Here is an 18,817-nt window from a genome sequence, read left to right on the forward strand (position 1 = left end):
TGTGAACTCTCTCACTTCAGGATTGTCCCCAGCTTGTGTGATACCCTCAGGACAGATGTTGTTCATGGCTTCTTACCCATCCTGACTGACACCTGGCAGTAGCTCCTTCCCTGACCTCTTGTCATCCTGAGTGTTTGGATTGGATTTGGAAGGAGAATTGATCCCCTTTTCTCTCCCCTATGGGGAGAACGTTGGGGAATTCAGTTCCTGATTGTTTCCATCTCCCCAGGACTTACGTGGGTTGTCCGTTCCTGTTCCTGAGGTTTCTCTCTCTATCCCAGCAGGTGGTGGGATGGTGAGTGAGAACGGGGAGCAGACTCTTCAGCAGACGGACGCGGAGCAAGGGGACCCGCACAGGACGGTATTGCAACGAGCCAAAGGGCGTGTGTCCAGACGTCTTGAGCAAGGAAAATCTCGTGAGAGTCAGCACCGGCCAGCGAGGCAGCAGCCAGGGGAGAAGGCGGGTAAATCCGTTAATTGTCGGGCAACTCACAAAGACCTCAAGGGAACCACAGGCCAGCCCAGAATCCTCACCGGAGAGAGAAAAAACACCGGCGCTGAGGGTGGGAAAAACGTCCGTAGCCGTTCGACCTTCATTAGACATCAGAAAATCTGCACCAGAGAGCGACCCTATCAGTGCCGTGCGTGCGGGAAAACCTTCACGCGGCGCCCACACCTCGTTAGACATAAAATAATCCACACGCGGAAGAGGCCCTCCGACTGCTGTGAGTGCAAGAGAAGCTTCAGCCAGAACTCCAACGTTATTAGTCACATACTGGTCCCAGTATATACCCCAGTGCTGGTCCCCGTGCTGGTCCCCGTCCTGGTCCCAGTCAGACCCCTCTACTGGTCCTGGTAAGGCCCCCATACTGGTAACAGTTAGACCCCAATACTGGTCCCAGTGCTTCCCCCAGTACGTACTGTGACTCAGTGGGAAAGTTCTTAATGTTTTCTCAGACTACTGTGCGCGTGCCTCAGTTTCCCCTCTGCGTCACTCAAGTGTTTGGGTGGCGGGGTAAGAGTGTATGATCATGGCAGCGACCCCAAGAGGGCAGGAGTGACTGGCGGCCTGGGACAGAGACCGGCCAACGCTCTGTAGCCTGGCAGCTGATGGCCAGGCCACCTCCTCTGCAAGACGCAGGAGATCCGGGTGGGTGGGGATGGGGCAGGGCAAGCCCCTGGGCCCCAACTCCATTTCCCTGGCAGGAGCACTGGGGGATGGAAAGAGGGGGGACTGCAGCCAGAAGGGGTGGGGAAAGGCCCCCACTTGCTCTGGCCCAGGGCCCCACAAACCCCTAATTCTCCTCTGGGAAGAATAAGCTACAAGCGGCCTGGGATGGGCCCTTTAAGGTCGTCAAACAGTTAAATGAGGAGAACGAGGTAGTAAACCGGTCCAGCCGGACTCACAGCCTCTGCGTGTACCACGTCACCATGGGGGAGCCGTACTGAGACAGAGAGAAGGACTGTCTGGCCATGGGGTGGGCTCTTTAACAAGTGCAGCCAGATCTATTTGGGCGGCTCTTTACTGTGTACGTGGACCACTTGCCCCTGATGTGGTTGCACCAAATGAAAGGGGCCAGTGCCAAGCTGCTGAGATGGAGTCCGGTCCTCCGGGATTACGAGAGGGAGGTGGTCCATGTTAAGGGGAGGGCCAATGTTCTAGCTGATGCTTTGTCAGAGAGACGGTGGGGTCCTGACCTTCCCCAGGTCACCGGCTCGTGACCCCACTCAGTTTGGTCGGGGAGAGATATGACAAAGTGGGAATGTTCTGAATGTTTTCTCTGACTACTGTGTATATGTGCCTCAGTTTCCCCTATGTATTTGGGTGGCGGGGTAAGAGTGTGTGATCATTGCAGCGACCCCTAGAGGGCAGGGTGTGACTAGCTGCCTGGGACAGAGACCGGCCAACGCTCTGTAGCCTGGCAACTGGTGGCCAGGCCTCAACCTCTGCAAGAATCAGCCAGTGGTGTTAATTATGCAGTCGAGTTTCCTGCATTTGGGGAAATCGCAGGGGTCAGCACAGCTGCTGTGCAATGGATGAACCTCACCCTGGGAAAACCACCTTGATGATCCTAGGTTTCAGAGTAGCAGCCGTGTTAGTCTGTATCAGTAAAAAGAACAGGAGGACTTGTGGCACCTTAGAGACTAACCAATTTATTTGAGCATAAGCTTTTGAGGGCTAAAATCCACTTCATCAGATGCATGCAGTGGAAAATACAGTCGGAAGATTTGATATACACAGAGAACATGAAACAATGGGTGTTGCCATACCCACTCTAATGGGAGTGATCAGTTAAGGTGAGCTATTACAGACCTAAAAGTGGCAATTCTTCAACAAAAAAACTTCAAAACCAGACTCCAACAAGAAACTGCTGAACTGGAATTAATTTGCAAACTGGACACCATCAAATTAGGCTTGAATAAAGCCTGGGAGTGGATGGGTCATTACACAAAGTAAAACTATTTCCCCCTGTTTATTTTCCCCCCTACTGTTACTCACACCTTCTTGTCAACTGTTGGAAATGGGCCCTCCTGATTATCACTATAAAAGGTTTTTTTTCTCCTGCTGATAATAGCCCACCTTAACTGATCACTCTCGTTAAGAGACCCCCCATTGTTAAGAGACCCCCATTGTTTCATGTTCTCTGTGTGTATATATATAATCTTCCTACTTGTATTTTCCACTGCATGCATCTGATGAAGTGGGTTTTATCCCACGAAAGCTTATGCTCAAATACATGTATTAGTCTCTCAGGTGCCACAAGTCCTCCCCGTTCTTTTTTCTTCATGATCATAGTATCTCCCCTGCCAGGTGTTAATGCAGAGCAGGTGACCTGCCGACCTGGGAAACAGACAAAGGAAGGAGGAGGGGCAACAGCGTGGCTGAGGCCAGGCAGCTGGAACTGGTTCAGTCTGGGGTTTGGGGACTCAGGGGGCAGGGCTGGGGCTCTGCACCCCCTGCCCGCCAAGATGGACTTTGCTGAAAGTTCCTGATTTCCGTGCTGGCAAGATCTGTCCTATGCTGTGTTCCCGTCGACGAATACACCTTCTGTTTTGCAATGCTGGCTGAGAGTCAGGTCTGACTGTGAAGTGGGGTGCAGGGCCTCCCCGGCTGTCCCTTCCTGGTGGACTCACAGTGTGGAGCTTACGGGGTGAACAGGGGTGGGCTGATGATTGCTCCAAGGTCAAACCCAGGAGAAGCCAAGGCCGAGCAGGCTCCTTGCCCCGGGGACAGCGTGGCCAGAGGGGAAGTCACGGTGCACCTGAGTCCTGGCAAAGCCTCAGACAGAGCAGTTCCCGAGCTCGTAAACCTGTAACTCCGTGACACAGGCCCCAGGACTGCTCCCACTAAGATGCACATACTAGCCCCAGGGCCGGTCCCAGAACATACCCCGGAAAAGGTCCCAATAACCATGGTCCCAATAACATGCATGGTCCCAATAACATGCATGGTCCCAATAAGACATGCATGCTGGTTCCAGGACAGGGACCAGCTCTGCCGTATGCACTGCGACCAGTGCCGGACCGGTATGGGGGGGTCCTGCTGGGACTGTATGGGGGGGGGGGTCATACTGGGACCAGTACGGGTGTCTCGCTGACCTAAAGGCACTGAAGGGAACCGACTGCTTCAACTCCTTACTCCCCACAACCTGGACCCCCAAACCAGGATGCTTTTCAGCCTCAACCCAGGGCCTTCCTATTCCCAGTGCCCCTCAGTCCCAACCCACAGCCCCCCTCCTCTGCAAACCGCCCCTCAGTCCCAACCCACAGGCCTGGGGCATTTTAATAATTGGGGGAGGTCCCAGGTGTTGGGGGGAGATTATGAGGATGTTACCTTTTGAGATAAAAACTAAGAAATACAGAAGTCTTTTATAAATCTCATATTTTGGTGGGTTTTACTTAAAGCAGGGATCCAGCAGGCCAGTCTGACACCTTGGGAAGGTTTTCATGTGCGGGAAGAAACATGGGTTGGTCTGTAACTGCACCAAAGGGGGAAGAGCGTTGCTTGTAAAGGAAGAGAGAAGGCGAAATGCATCCGATGAGGATGGGATTCGAACCCACGTAATGGATTAGCAGTCCATCGCCTTAACCACTGGGCCACCTCATCTGAGCAGCTCAGTGATGGACAGAAGGAGAAATCTCGGTCCGGCTGCGGTAGGGCCAATGAGGAGTTTTAAACTATGTTAGTGGAAGCAGGGTCTGAATGAGCTCCCCCTCTCCCACCTAGTGAGGAGCTGGGGGAAAGACGTCAGGAACAGACCGAGTTTGCAGAGACCCGCAGCTACGCAGCACGGTGGAGCTGCTTTGCCAAAAGGACCAGTTTTGTCTGGTGCTGGGTTACAAATCACTGAGATGTTGTTATCCTTATTGCATGAGTAAAGGGCGGCAGAGATTACTTACCCTGCCCTGATGCAGGGGCTAGGGGGGTGAGGTTCTGTCTTTTACTGGAGTGCAGACAGCTGATTGAGGGGGTCGCCCTAAACTGAGCCTGACTCGCTGAACAGGGGGAGAGGGATGCTAAATGCCAGGGAAAAGGTGGGGGGATGACAGGTGTTTCTGTTTGCTGAGGTGGCTTGTGCCTGAAGATATGCTCTGACCTTTCCCTGTTCAGTGTTTGAAGGCAAAGCTAATTACCCTCCAGGGAGAGTTTGTTTCTGTTCAGTGATTAGCAGAGCGGAATTCCTGGCACGCGCCTCTCGGGGTTCTGTCCCAGACCTGGCGTCAGGACAGGGGTGCGAGGAAACCCAAGGCGGCGGATGTACTGGCAGTGAGGTTCCCGGCTGCCCAGGGCAATCGCGAAGAGCTGAAATCACTGAACACCTGGGTTAAGCAGGGGCTCCTCAGAGCACGGCAGGCCTGCACAGCAACCCCAGAGACTCCTGAGGTGGGAGGTGAAGCCCTGCGAACACACCTCTGAACGCTGGGTCTGCACGGACCAAGTACAGCCAATTGCGAGTGGGGTGCCATGGAGGGACAGGGGTGAGGTGTGTTAAATGGGCGTTTGTGTGTCAGACTTTCCCACTGCCAGGTGGGAAACTGAGGCAAAGGGCACTGCCCAATGCCCTGTGGGGTGGGGTTTTTGCCTACGGTTGCAAGCTTTTGAATGTGACTGTCGCATTTTCCCAAACTAATGCGTCGTTCCCTTTCCCGTTTATGAAAAGGTCTCTTTTGTTATACACTGACCAAGACCTTGTCAACGCTCCCGGGCACGTCAGCATAACGGACTTCGCTCTGGGGTGGGAATGAGCCACACCCCAAGTAACGGAAGTTACAATTTAGGAATTAGTGAATAGGAGCCCTATATCTAATTCCAAGATAAAGAAAGAAAAAGATATATATACAAACTCCAGTTAAAGCCACATTTTAAACTTCTATGTAAATTTAGAGCAGTGGTTCTCAAACTTTTGTACTGGTGACCCCTTTCACATAGCAAGCCTCTGAGTGCGACCCACCCCTTATAAATTAAAAACACTTTTTAATATATTTAACACCATTGCGAATGCTGGAGGCAAAGCCGGGTTTGGGGTGGAGGCGGACAGCTCACGACCCCCCATGTAATAACCTCGCGACCCCCTGAGGGGTCCCGACCCCCAATTTGAGAAGCCCTGATTTAGAGCAATCAGGAGCTTATACAGCAAGATATTCCCAATCCCAAACCTTGAAGTATCAGGTCTGGAGCTTTAACGCAGATCTCAGAAACACAGGTTTGCTACGTCGTACGCTGTCTTTAGCAGAGTTAGATAAAATCTTCTTAAATTGTTTTTCACTCCACTAAAAATCACATTTATTTTACTGAATTCTAATAATATGCGGCTAAGGTTTTTTCTCTTTTATTGAGAAAGGGAATTTAGTTTTCTAATTATTTTGGCACTTAGGTTTACCGATCACAATCCTGTACGTGACTCACTCCCCGTTCACTCCAACATTGGTATTAATATTCCACTGCATTTACTTTCGTTAGAAGAAGAGCAGGGGGACCAGAGGCGGATTGAGTAAACTGGCTTCTTTATTGCGGTTCTTGTTCCCCTCGACCCAGTAAGCCCTGAGTTAATTACATGACACTTTTTTAGTTAACTTAATATGTAAATATTTATATTCACTACAACACTCCCCAAACCCTTCTTGAGTGATATGAATGCCCATATAATGAATATTCATAGCTATAAGCCGAATAGGATTCTATGAGCCCCTATTAGGGGGAGGGATAGCTCGGTGGTTTGAGCTAAACCCAGGGTTGTGAGTTCAATCCTTGAGGGGGCCATTTAGGGATCTGGGGCAAAAATTGGGGATTGGGCTTTGAGCAGGGGGTTGGACTAGATAACCTCCTGAGGTCCCTTCTAACCCTGGTCTTCTATGTTTACGCCATTAAGCATATCGTACAGACATTTTTGAAGACACATGTCTTTGCAGTAACTGCAGCCACAGATTCCCTTGATCAGCCCTTCACAGGGATGGGGCCATGACCCCGAGCTGGTTTATGTAGCTGGGAAAGGAAGGGAGGGGGAGATAACTCTTCTTCACAGGAAGGGTTTCCTTTAGACCACCCCATTGCTTTTGCAGCTGCATCGCTTAGCTATCCTCAACAAGCTGCAGGGGCGGGCAAGGGGTGACACCCTACCTGCCCTCCTCGGTTAACCCGTACGTGGCCCAACAGCTCTCACACCAATTTTTAAGTTAAGCTACTTTACAGCTGTCCCTAAAAATACAATTTGAAAATATGCGACCTTCATCTGCAGAGAGTCTAACCGTTTTGTAAAAAGAAGAGGAGGACGCGTGGCCCCTTAGAGACGAACCAATTTAGGAGGGGAGGGGATAGCTCAGTGGTTTGAGCACTGGCCTGCTAAACCCACGGCTGTGAGTTCAATCTGAGCGTAAAGCTTTCGGGAGCTACAGATCACTTCACCGGATGCAACAAGTTTTGTGTTTAGGTCATTTTCCTTAACTGGCCCTGCTAAGGTGAGGACAGGCTAGAAGGATACGATTATTGGTACCGTTTTAAATAATGAATGACAAAGCACAACACGGTAATCACAGTAATGACGGTAATTACTCCAGCCAGGACAGGCTGGGCATTTTAGCCCCCACCCCTCAAAGAATTAAACTGAAGCATAAGAGAGAAATAAAACGATGAAACGCACAGACCGGGCGAAAACCGAAAATAACGGCCCTGCCATCCTTCGCCAACTTCGAAAGACTAAAATTACAGAGAATGTAGGTGCCCGGAGCGACCCCCCCCAACACTAATACACCTGTGTGTCGGGGGAGAGTGTGAGAGACTGTGTGTGTGTGAGAGAGAGAGAGAGACAGAGTGTGTGCTGGGGGAGTGTGCGACTGTGTGTGTGTGAGAGAGACAGTGGGTGTGTTGGGGAAGTGTGAGAGACAGTGTGTGTGTGGAGCGGTGTGTGGGGGGGTGTATGTGTGTGTGGGGGGGGTGTCTGTGTGTGGGGGGGTGGGGGGTGGGGCTGTGTGTGTGTCTGTGGGGGGGGGTGTGGGGGGTGGGGCTGTGTGTGTCTGTGTCTGTGTGTGTGGGGGGGGTGTGGGGGGGTGGGGGGGCTGTGTCTGTGGGGGGGGTGTGGGGGGTGGGGCTGTGTGTGTATGGGTGTGTGTGTGGGGGGTGTGTGGGGGGTGTGTGGGGGGATAGGGCTGTGTGTGGGGGGGGCTGTGTGGGGGGGGAGGGGTGTGGGGGGGTGTCTGTGTGTGTGTGGGGTGTGGGGGGGGCTGTGTGTATGTGTGGGTGTGTGTGGGGGGGTGGGGGGGTGTGGGGGGTAGGGCTGTGTGGGGGGGAGGGGTGTGGGGGGGGGCTGTGTGTATGTGTGGGGGGGTGGGTGTGTGTGTGGGGGGGTGGGGGGGGCTGTGTGTGTATGTCTGTGTGTTTGTGTGTGTGGGGTGGGGGGTGGGGGGGGGGCTGTGTGTCTGTGTGTGTGTGTGGGGTGGGGGTGTGTGGGGGGTGTGGGGGGATAGGGCTGTGTGGGGGGGAGGGGTGTGGGGGGGTGTCTGTGTGTGTGAGGGGTGTGGGGGGGGGCTGTGTGGGGGGGAGGGGTGTGGGGGGGTGTCTGTGTGTGTGAGGGGTGTGGGGGGGGGCTGTGTGTATGTGTGGGTGTGTGGGTGGGTGTGTGGGGGGGTGGGGGGGGCTGTGTGTCTGTGTGTGTGTGTGTGGGGGTGTGTGTGGGGGGTGTGGGGGGATAGGGCTGTGTGTGGGGGGGGCTGTGTGGGGGGGAGGGGTGTGTGGGGGGGCTGTGTGTCTGTGTGTGTGTGGGGGGGGTGTGGGGGGATAGGGCTGTGTGTGGGGGGGAGGGGTGTGGGGGGGTGTCTGTGTGTGTGAGGGGTGTGGGGGGGGGCTGTGTGTATGTGTGGGTGTGTGGGTGTGTGTGTGGGGGGGGTGGGGGGGGCTGTGTGTATGTGTGGGGGGGTGGGTGTGTGTGTGGGGGGGTGGGGGGGGCTGTGTGTGTATGTCTGTGTGTTTGTGTGTGTGGGGTGGGGGGTGGGGTGTGTGGGGGGATAGGGCTGTGTGTGGGGGGGAGGGGTGTGGGGGGGTGTCTGTGTGTGTGAGGGGTGTGGGGGGGGGCTGTGTGTATGTGTGGGTGTGTGGGTGTGTGTGGGGGGGGGGGGTGGGGGGGGCTGTGTGTGTATGTCTGTGTGTTTGTGTGTGGGGGGTGCGCGCTGGGGGAGGGTCGCACAAGGGGCGCAGTCCCTTGACGCTCTGCTCTCACCTGCCCGAGTTTGGCCCCGTCCAGCCCCCGCAGCCCCCCCCCCATTCCCGACCCCCACGGAGCAGCGCAGGCTCCTGCCCCCCCGACCCCCGGCTCAGCGGAAACCCGGGGGGACCCCCCGACCCACGCGCTGCAGCCAGGAGGCTCCTGGGCTCAGCTTGGCCCGGGCCAGGCCTGGGGGGGCAGCTGCGGGGGGGAGGGGGCAGGCGCGGGGCAGCTGCGGGGGGGAGGGGGGCAGAAGCAGGGGCAGCTGCAGCTATCTTCCCCCCCCCGCCCCAGCTCTGACCCCACGGCCACCCCGCCTCCTGGCGTGGCCCTGCTCCCTGCCGCAACCCCCCCACAGAGCCCAGGCCACCCCCACGCCCCAGCTGGGTCCCGGCAGCTCCCCTCCGGGCCTGTGCGAAAGCAGCCCCTAATTTCTCCCGCGCCTGGCCCCCCCCGAGCCAGGTCTCCGCGCGTCCGGGAGGGAAACCTCCGGCTCTGGCCGTCTTTGCTCTCCCTGGGACGTCTGTCCCTGCTCGGGGCGAGCCAGCGTCGGGCTGTGGGGAGTTTCCCCCCTTACGAGCGGGGAAGGGCAGAGAGAAGAGGGCTTTTCGCTCTCTTTCTGTCCTCTCCGTTCTCTGCCCCTTCCTTTCCTTTCCTTCCAGGGTCCCCCCCGGGCATGGCAGGTCGGGCAGTGACCCCCTCCCTGCACCCAGGACCCTGGAGCCTTTGCAGCAAAAGGATCCCATGGGATCAGCAGCGAACAAGGGACTTTGCCACCGCCCAGGAGAGCCCAGCCGGGGACTAAAGGCAGCTCTGGGCTTTGCCTCTCGCCCTTCCTGGGAATCAAGGTCCCGTCTTTACAGAGAGCTAAAGAAGCCTCGGCCCTGCCCTCCCCCGGTCTGAATTAATGTCCCATTTCCAACTATGTGCTCAGAATAAACGAATGGTTTGAGCATGGGCCTGCTCAACCCGGGGTTGTGAGTTCAATCCCTGAGGGGGCCATTTAGGGGTGTGGGGCAAAAATTGGGGCTTGGTCCTGCTTTGAGCAGGGGGTTGGACTAGACACCTCCTGAGGTCCCTTCCCACCCTGCTATTCTATGATATCTATGATAAATGTTCCTAACCCAGGTGAGTGGAGTTAATTCAGTTCTCAGCCTGAGTCCTTCACCTTCTTTCCTTAGGGCACTGCGCCACCATGGGGGTGTTTCATTTCCCTCCCCAGTTTCACACAGAGACACAATTTCCCTTGCACAGATCCCTGAACAGCAAAACCTCCCCGTGTCTCTTGTCCGAGCCCGGGCATTGAACTCCGTTGAACCCTTCCGTCCTGCAATGGCACTGGGCAGGCAGAGGGGACGCGGCCACCTGCATCCCTGGCGGCGAGACCTTCGCTCCCCTCTTTCTTCATGCTGCTGCTGTTATTCCGTGATATGTCAAGGATGGAACAAAAGGCCTCCAACCCCCTGAAAAAGCTCAGTGCCCAGGAGAAACCCTGACCCCTGCCGTTGGAATCACTGGCGTGCCGGCGAGATATGATGGGGAAAGGGGCTGTCTGAATGGCCAAGGGGGGGGATGAATCTACAGCCATGGCATGAACCATAGACACATGCTCCAGCCAGGAGGGAGACCGGCAGGAATGCCTGCTGCTCAGCCCTGGACCCACTCGCACACCCGCCCAGCTGTGAGGGTGCCGGGGAAGCTGGTCTGAGCAAAGAACGGGCCAGGAGCGTGCGGTGAGAACAGAGCCACGGCACAGAGAGACCAGCCCGGGAGCCCGGGAGCTGTGGCCGAGTGGTTAAGGTGCTCGAGTGTCCATCCCTCGGGGTCTCCCCGCGCGGGTTTGAATCCCGCCAGCCGTGGGAGGGCTCGAGTCGGGCGGCCTGCAGTTTTACTGCCTGAGCATCCCTCAGGCCAACCCGCGCCAGGCTGGGCCTGACTCTTGGGCTGTCTACACTTAAAACATCACAGCACTTCCCCGTCGCCGCTCACTGCGGGGATGGGAGGAGTGGTCCTGTCCCTCTAGTTAATTCACTTCCCCGTGGGGTTAACAGAGGAATTCTTCCATCCACCTAGCGCTGTCTACACCAGGGCTTAGGTCAGCTTAACTACGTTGCTCAGGGGTGTGGATTTTTCACACCCCGCAAGAGACACAGCTTTGCCAGTGTGAGTTCCCGGTGGAGACCAGCCCTTAGATCTGTCTCTTTCAGTGTGTGCAGGGAACTGCGAGAGTAAAACATCGACACACACATACAGAGCCCGAATTCCCCAGGTTTAATCTTCCAGAAAGTCACAAAATTCAGTTCATTCTTGCATAGGGAGGGAAAATAAAGGTAATGCTATTTTTCTGATTGATTAAATGAAGTTTAGAGATTAGTTATTTCCATTAAAATTAATTACTGATTCCTCGAAACAACACCCTAGCATTAAATAAGAACAGAGACAAACCTTGTCACGAAAGGCGAATTTCTCAAACGATCTGCAAAATATTATTAATTTCTAATCCGCCCCTTAGGAGATCTGGGCATCTCCAGTTTAACCGCTCTGCCTCCACCTTCCCAGGAGAAATGCCGTTCTTGGACATTCCCAGGCTCGGAAATCTGTGAAATTCAGACTATGAGCAGCAAACCTGGCTCCCCGCACCAGGAGGGATTTGGGAGTTTTGTTCCTTTCGCTTCATCCTTTCCAATAACACAGATAAATGTTTATGAACTGTAGGGCTGTCAAAGGATTACAAAAACTAATTGTGATTAATCTCAAGATTAAAAAAATCATCACGATTACATTTTAAATCGCACCGTTAGGCAATGTCACCAGAAAGTGAGACCAGGGGTTCGCATGGCAGTGTTGTAGCCGGCATTGCAAGGTATTTACGTGCCAGATACGCTAAACATTCGTAGGCCCCTTCGTGCTTCGGCCACCATTCCACTGTATGCTTTGGATTTTGTGCTGCAGTTGAAATCAATATATTTGAAAATGTAGAAAAACATCCAAAAATATTTATAACAAAGTTACCTTGCTATTCGGTTATTGTTTAAAAGTGTGATTAAAACTCTGATTCATCGTGATTCATTTTTTAATTGAGTGAATTTGTTTGTTCTGAGTTAATCGCTTGAGTTAACTGAGATTAATTGACAGCCCTAATAAAAAGCCAAGCCCTCCCCTCCTCAGCCAGCCAACAAACAGGGGCGGGGGGCGGGGGAATGTGCCAGGCAGCAGAGACGGCGGAAAAAAATGAAACGACAGAAAGGCTTCACTGCACATTCATAGCCCCTTAGCCCACGCCTGGTGAGCCACAGTCAGGTGAAACATGCCAGATGTGGTGACGTTTTATTGCAGTGTAGACGTATCCTAGCATCTTGTCTACACTGCGATGAGAACACCCAGGGCACCTGTCTCAAAGCCCGGGGCAGCTGGCTCAGGCTTCTGGGGCTGCAGGGCTATAAATTTACAGTGGAGACACACGGGCTTGAACCCAGCCTCTGAGCCCCCACGAGGGGTGAGGGTCTCCGAGCCCAGGCTCTAGCCTGAGCCCAAATATCTACCCTGCCGTTTTTAGCCCCACAGCCTGAGCCCCAGGAGCCCAAGCCAGATGAGCCAGGCCGCAGGGCTCTTCTCATAGTACAGAGGCACTCTCGGGGTGTGTCTCCAATGCAGTGTCAGCCCAGGGTGAGCAGAACGCGAGTTAGCAGCCCCTAGATTTGCTAATTTCCACCTTGTGTATCTGCAATACCTTGCTTCACAATTGTTGAAACTGGGTCCCAAACCGGGGGATCCCCTGTCTGCGCTGCACGAGGTCCCATTATTTCACCAGACGGCGAAATCAGAACAGAGACCAATTTCGTCAGTAAAAGCTAATCTCTGAAACGACCCTCCAAATGGTGGGCATTCCCACCCCCACCGGGGCTCTGTGTGTACTCCACGGGCATCTTTCCACTAGGAATCATGCTCTGGGACATCCTCAGACGTGGCCATTTCTGAAACAGAGACTTTGAACAGCAACCCGCCCAGCCTCTTACCGCCGGGGTGAGCTCCGGGGTGACCTGGTGGCCGGACGGGAATTAAGCCCGGGGCTAGGAGACGGGCAGGGCGACCCTCGGCGGAGGAGGGTCCGCCCAGCCCCTTACTGCTCGGGTGAGCTCCGGGGTGACCTGGAACCCCTCTCTGCTCACCCAGCGGGTCTTTTGGGCTTTGTTCATCCCATTTAGTCTTGTACAATGGCACAGAGAACTTCTTTTTAACAGCCAAACTTTCCTGTCCTGTCCCTCCCCGGCTAGCCAGTGAGCTGGCAAAAAGTTTCCCAGCAGCACTGACTTTGGGAAGTGTTAAATCTAAACAAGCAGCTCAGATGGGGTGGCCGAGTGGTTAAGGCGATGGACTGCTAATCCATTGTGCTCTGCACGCGTGGGTTCGAATCCCATCCCCATCGGATGGTTTTAGTCTCCTTCCCACACACCCATCTCCACGCAACACCAAACTTCACCAGCGAGCCTGCTGCATCTCGACTCCAAACACAGGAGTCGGAGAGCACCGTCGGAGCAGGGGGGTGCCGAGCCGCTCCGGGGGATCAGCCTGGCTGAGCCCCAGCAGGTCTTTGCGTGCTGTTCCCTTTGCAATGGAGAAAGAGCTGGCTCATGTCCTGTTCCTGGGTCGGTACAAAGAAAATCGCCGTTCTCTCTCCAACAGTGGCCCCCGTGGGGCAGAGTCCTGGTAACCCCAAGTCGGCTGGGCCCAGGATTCCTGGGTGGGGGGCTCGACCCCCCCCATCTTGACATAGCACAGAGGCTAGGGTGTGCCCACCCCGGGATGCGCTCTCCACTCTGGGCGCTTCCCGGACCCACTGATCATTGCATAAAGCTCGAAGCAAATGCAATTTATTCAACAGCGACCAATTAAAAAATAAGGGGGAAATTGCAAAGGTCTCTGGTTAGCCTGCCCGCCCCATCAATCACGCTGACTGGAAGTGTTGGCCTCTCCACCAGGACTGTCAGTCAATCATGGGGTCCTGATTCCCCATCCGCCTGTCCCTGTTCCTTTGGGACTGGGAGCTAGCCAAGTGTAAGCAGAGACAGGGTGGGCTCCACCCTGACATCTGGTGGTGAGGTGTGGCAAGTTGTGGAAAAGAACTTCAGGGGCTGATCTCATTTGCATAGGCACACCCACCCTGCCTAGAATGAGGCCATAACTGCCCAAATCGTCACTTTGGCTGCTGTGGGATCCCCAGTGTCTCTGTTATTGGGGCGGGAAGAATAAATTGTTAGTACCCTGATTATGGGAACTGTGCTTGGAACTGTACTTGGCCTTTTTGTTATGATGGAGGACTCACCATCAACTGAGTAGCACTCACTAGGCAAGGGACATGGGTTCCAAAACTTTGTGAATTGAGAGAGACTTGAGACAGGTATTAGTGCCTGGTGGTGTAGGCCCCTTTTGTGAGGGCCTGAAGCACCAATTGCACCTCTGTCTCTCTCCACTGTGGAATGTCAGAGCTAATTTTGGGTCTATTAAGAGTTTTGTTACAGGTATTGTGCTGAATTCACTTCAGCCTTATAGTGCACCAGCACTAAGGCTCCCACTACTATGAGCTGAAATCACTGAGAGCTGAAATCACTGAGCACTGTGTCAAGTAGGGGGGAGCCGGAAGTTCTAGTGTGCAGTGGAGCCGGTCGTGAGACAGCAGTGTGTTTGTGAGACGGCGAGCTGAGCGGAGCCGGTCGTGAGACAGCAGTGTGTTTGTGAGACGGCGAGCTGAGCGGAGCCGGTCGTGAGACAGCGGTGTGTTCGTGAGACGGCGAGCTGAGCGGAGCCGGTCGTGAGACAGCGGTGTGTTCGTGAGACGGCGAGCTGTCTGGAGCCGGTCGTGAGACAGCGGTGTGTTCGTGAGACGGCGAGCTGAGCGGAGCCGGTCGTGAGACGGTGAGCTGTGCAGAGCGGAGCCGGTCGTGGTGGAGCGGAGCAGAGCCCTGTGGGGCAGTCAGCTTCAGGACACGTAAGGTGCCCCTTACCTCTTTCCCCCACACACAGGCACATTTTAGCCAGATTGGGGAGTAACACTCTGCAGGTGAACTTTTGAACTCCGGGGCTGGACTTTTTTTGGACTTTGGGCGATTAGTGGATTGCTGGACTCAAGAGACGTTTGGGTTCTGGGACTCAAGAGCCTGAGGGAAAGGATGTGGCCCAAATTTGCTGGGGTGGGTCTTTGCTCATGGTTTGGTTAATGAACACTAGTTGTGGTGTTTCCCCAATTTAATGCTGATGTTGTTTGCCTCATGTTATTAAAGATTCTCTACTACACCAAGACTCTGTGCTTGCGAGAGGGGAAGTATTGCCTCCTTGAGGCGCCCAGGGGGTGTGTAAGATTTTCCCAGGTCACTGGGTGGGGGCTCGAGCCAGTTTTGCATTTGCTTTAATGAGAGGGAACCCCTGTGTATTGAACCCGGCCCTTGCTGCTATCAACTTGGCCTGGCAGAAGGGTTACACAAGCAAAACCCCCGCACTGAGTTTTAGTAAAGGGCCAACAGTCCCCTTAGACTATCAGAAAGTGTGACATTAATTCCCACTGGGCACGTTTCTGCCCCGTTCCCAGGTGCGAGGCACGGCTGGCCCCGGTGTCAGGTTGGGGCCTGTCAGTGCAAATTAAACCAGCCCGCAGCTGGGCCTGCCAAGGCCGAGTCAGAGGAGCAGGGATCCCACAGCTTCGCTGGGGAGGTTTGTGGTTTTGTGAAGGTTTCTGTGCATGCGGGGGCCTGTCACTGAACTGAAGAGTGAAGACAGGGCTGGGGGAGCAGGGGGCTGCGGGTCGGGAGTGAGGGGCTCCAGCTGGGCTATCAGGGGCTGCGGGTCGGGAGTGAGGGGCACCGGCAGAGCTGGGGGGGCCAGGGCTGGGGGAGCAGGGGACTGCGGGTCGGGAGTGAGGGGCACTGGCTGGGCTGGTAGGGGCTGTGGGTCGGGAGTGAGGGGCACCAGCTGGGCTATCAGGGGCTGCGGGTCGGGAGTGAGGGGCACCGGAAGAGCTGGGGGGGGCAGGGCTGGGGGAGCAGAGGCTGCGGATCAGAGGTGAGGGGCATGGGCAGAGCTGGGGGGGCTGGGCTGGGCTAGCAGGGGGCTGCGGGTCGGGAGTGAGGGGCACCGGCAGAGCTGTGGGGGGCAAGGCTGGGGGAGCAGGGGGCTGCGGGTCGGGAGTGAGGGGCACGGGCAGGGCTGGGGGGGCAGGGCTGGGCTGGCAGGGGGCTGCGGGTCGGGAGTGAGGGGCACCGGCAGAGCTGTCGGGGGCAGGGCTGGGGGGGCAGGGGGCTGCGGATCAGGAGTGAGGGGCACCGGCAGAGCTGGGGGGGGGCAGGGCTGGGGGAGCAGGGGGCTGCGGATCAGGAGTGAGGGGCACCGGCAGAGCTGGGGAGGGCAGGGCTGGGGGAGCAGGGGGCTGCGGGTCGGGAGTGAGGGGCACCGGCAGAGCTGGGGGGGGCAGGGCTGGGGGAGCAGGGGGCTGCGGGTCGGGAGTGAGGGGCACCGGCAGAGCTGGGGAGGGCAGGGCTGGGGGAGCAGGGGGCTGCGGGTCGGGAGTGAGGGGCACCGGCAGAGCTGGGGGGGGGCAGGACTGGCCTAGCAGGGGGCTGCGGGTCGGGAGCGAGGGGCACGGGCAGGGCTGGGGGGGCAGGACTGGCCTAGCAGGGGGCTGCGGGTCGGGAGTGAGGGGCATGGGCAGGGCTGGGGGGGCAGGGCTGGGGGAGCAGGGGCTGCGGATCAGGAGTGAGGGGCACCGGCAGGGCTGGGGGGGGGGCAGGGCTGGGGGAGCAGGGGCTGCGGGTCGGGAGTGAGGGGCACGGGCAGGGCTGGGGGAGCAGGGGGCTGTGGGTCGGGAGTGAGGGGCACCGGCAGAGCTGGGGAGGGCAGGACTGGGGGAGCAGGGGCTGCGGGTCGGGAGTGAGGGGCACGGGCAGGGCTGGGGGAGCAGGGGGCTGTGGGTCGGGAGTGAGGGGCACCGGAAGAGCTGGGGGGGGCAGGGCTAGGGGAGCAGGGGGCTGCAGATCAGGAGTGAGGGGCACGGGCAGGGCTGGGGGGGGGGCAGGGCTGGGGGAGCAGGGGCTGCGGGTCGGGAGTGAGGGGCACGGGCAGGGCTGGGGGAGCAGGGGGCTGCGGGTCGGGAGTGAGGGGCACCGGCAGAGCTGGGGGGGGCAGGGCTGGGCTAGCAGGGGGCTGCGGGTCGGGAGTGAGGGGCACCGGCAGAGCTGGGGGGGGCAGGGCTGGGGGAGCAGGGGGCTGCGGGTCGGGAGTGAGGGGCACCGGCAGAGCTGGGGAGGGCAGGGCTGGGGGAGCAGGGGGCTGCGGGTCGGGAGTGAGGGGCACTGGCTGGGCTAGCAGGGGGCTGCGGATCAGGAGTGAGGGGCACGGGTAGAGCTGGGGGGGGCAGGGCTGGCCTAGCAGGGGGCTGCAGGTCGGGAGTGAGGGGCACCGGCAGAGCTGGGGAGGGCAGGACTGGGGGAGCAGGGGGCTGCGGGTCGGAAGTGAGGGGCACGGGCAGAGCTGGGGGGGGCAGGGCTGGGGGAGCAGGGGGCTGCGGGTCGGGAGTGAGGGGCACGGGCAGAGCTGGGGGGGGCAGGGGCTGCGGATCAGGAGCGAGGGGCACGGGCAGGGCTGGGGGGGCAGGGCTGGCCTAGCAGGGGGCTGCGGATCAGGAGTGAGGGGCATGGGCAGGGCTGGGGGGGCAGGGCTGGCCTAGCAGGGGGCTGCGGATCAGGAGTGAGGGGCACTGGCCGAGCTGGCAGGGGGCATGAGGCGTCTGCCTTGGGGGTGCGTCACACTGAAATTGACCCCCAAGAAAGAGACAGGAACGGGGAGTCTCACCCGTTCTGACATGGTTTCTTCGTACTCCACCCCGTTCAGCTGGAGAGAACGGGTGGGGGCCGCATGAGAACTGGGCCCCTGTGCGGCCGAACGAAGGGCAAAGAACGAAAGAAGCAACGAAAAGCCACAAGATCTATTTGCCAACATCATGCAAGAACTGCCCCCCCAGATTCACCCTCCCCCAATTCTCCAGGGGGGGTCTTCCACCCCACCCCACGGACCGCCCCCCCCCACCTGGGAAACGGGGTGAGAACTACAAGCAGGATTCTCTATTGAACAGAAGCAGAAGTGGGGGCCAGAGGTGAGTTTGGGGGGAAAGGTTCAGGGGCTGGGGGTGTTGGGGGGGAGGGGAAGATTTGGAGGGGAGTTTGGGGGAGGTCAGGGTGGGTTGGTGGAGATTTGGGGGGTCAGAGATGAGTTTGGGGGGTCAGATCAGGGGTGAGTTTGGGGGGAAGGCTGGGGGCTGGGGAGAGTTTGGGGAGAGGGTTCGGGGGCTGTGGGGAGTGGAAGGTTCAGAGGGGAGTTTGGGGGAGGTCAGGGTGGTTTGGGGGAGATTTGTGAGGAAGGTTTGGGGAGTAAGATCAAGGGGTGAGTTTGGGGGGAAGGTTGGGTCAGGGGTAGTTTGGGGGGTCAGATCAGGGGTGAGTTTGGGGGGAAGGCTTGGGGGCAGGGGAGAGTTTGGGGAGAGGGTTCGGGGGCTGTGGGGAGTGGAAGGTTCAGAGGGGAGTTTGGGGGAGGTCAGGGTGGTTTGGGGGAGATTTGTGAGGAAGGTTTGGGGAGTAAGATCAAGGGGTGAGTTTGGGGGGAAGGTTGGGTCAGGGGTAGTTTGGGGGGTCAGATCAGGGGTGAGTTTGTGGGGAAGGCTTGGGGGCAGGGGAGAGTTTTGGGGGAAGGTTTGGGGAGTCAGATCAAAGGGTGAGCTTGGGGGTAAGGTTGGGGGCAGGGGGAGGTTAGGGGGAAGGTTGGGTGGCTGGGGGGAGTTTGGGGGAGGGAAAGGTTGGGGGGGGAGTGTGGGTGGTGGGAACGGTTCCCAGAGATCAACATGCATCTAGGAGGACGCTGTACCGGTCCAAGCCTCTCCCCGCCTTCGCTACTCACATAGGCTAGTGCCTCCAGGTGTCCGTATCCGCCAGGACCGGAGGAGAATTCGCCTGCAGGAGAGACACCCCCAGACCGGAGCCACGTCTCCCACCAGCGCTCCCCGCACAGGCCTGCCACCCCAAGGAGCATCTGGCTAGAGAATACCCCGCTCCCACTGGGCAAAGCCAACGCCGTAATGGAGA

At 57.4% G+C, this 18,817-nt stretch overlaps 1 protein-coding gene and 2 non-coding genes across 3 annotated transcripts in view; 1 reads left to right on the forward strand and 2 right to left on the reverse strand.

Annotated features, from left to right (window-relative positions):
- LOC140904197 (uncharacterized) overlaps nucleotides 1-18,817 on the reverse strand; it is a 142,846-nt gene that overhangs the window by 31,141 nt on the left and 92,888 nt on the right. The gene's annotated exons all lie outside the window — the stretch shown is intronic.
- On the reverse strand, nucleotides 4,038-4,108 carry TRNAS-GCU (transfer RNA serine (anticodon GCU)). Its single transcript has one exon. It is a non-coding gene; the product is annotated as a tRNA-Ser (tRNA).
- On the forward strand, nucleotides 13,041-13,122 carry TRNAS-GCU (transfer RNA serine (anticodon GCU)). Its single transcript has one exon. It is a non-coding gene; the product is annotated as a tRNA-Ser (tRNA).

Source organism: Lepidochelys kempii, chromosome 28, assembly GCF_965140285.1.
Source record: "Lepidochelys kempii isolate rLepKem1 chromosome 28, rLepKem1.hap1, whole genome shotgun sequence".
Taxonomy (NCBI): domain Eukaryota; kingdom Metazoa; phylum Chordata; order Testudines; family Cheloniidae; genus Lepidochelys; species Lepidochelys kempii.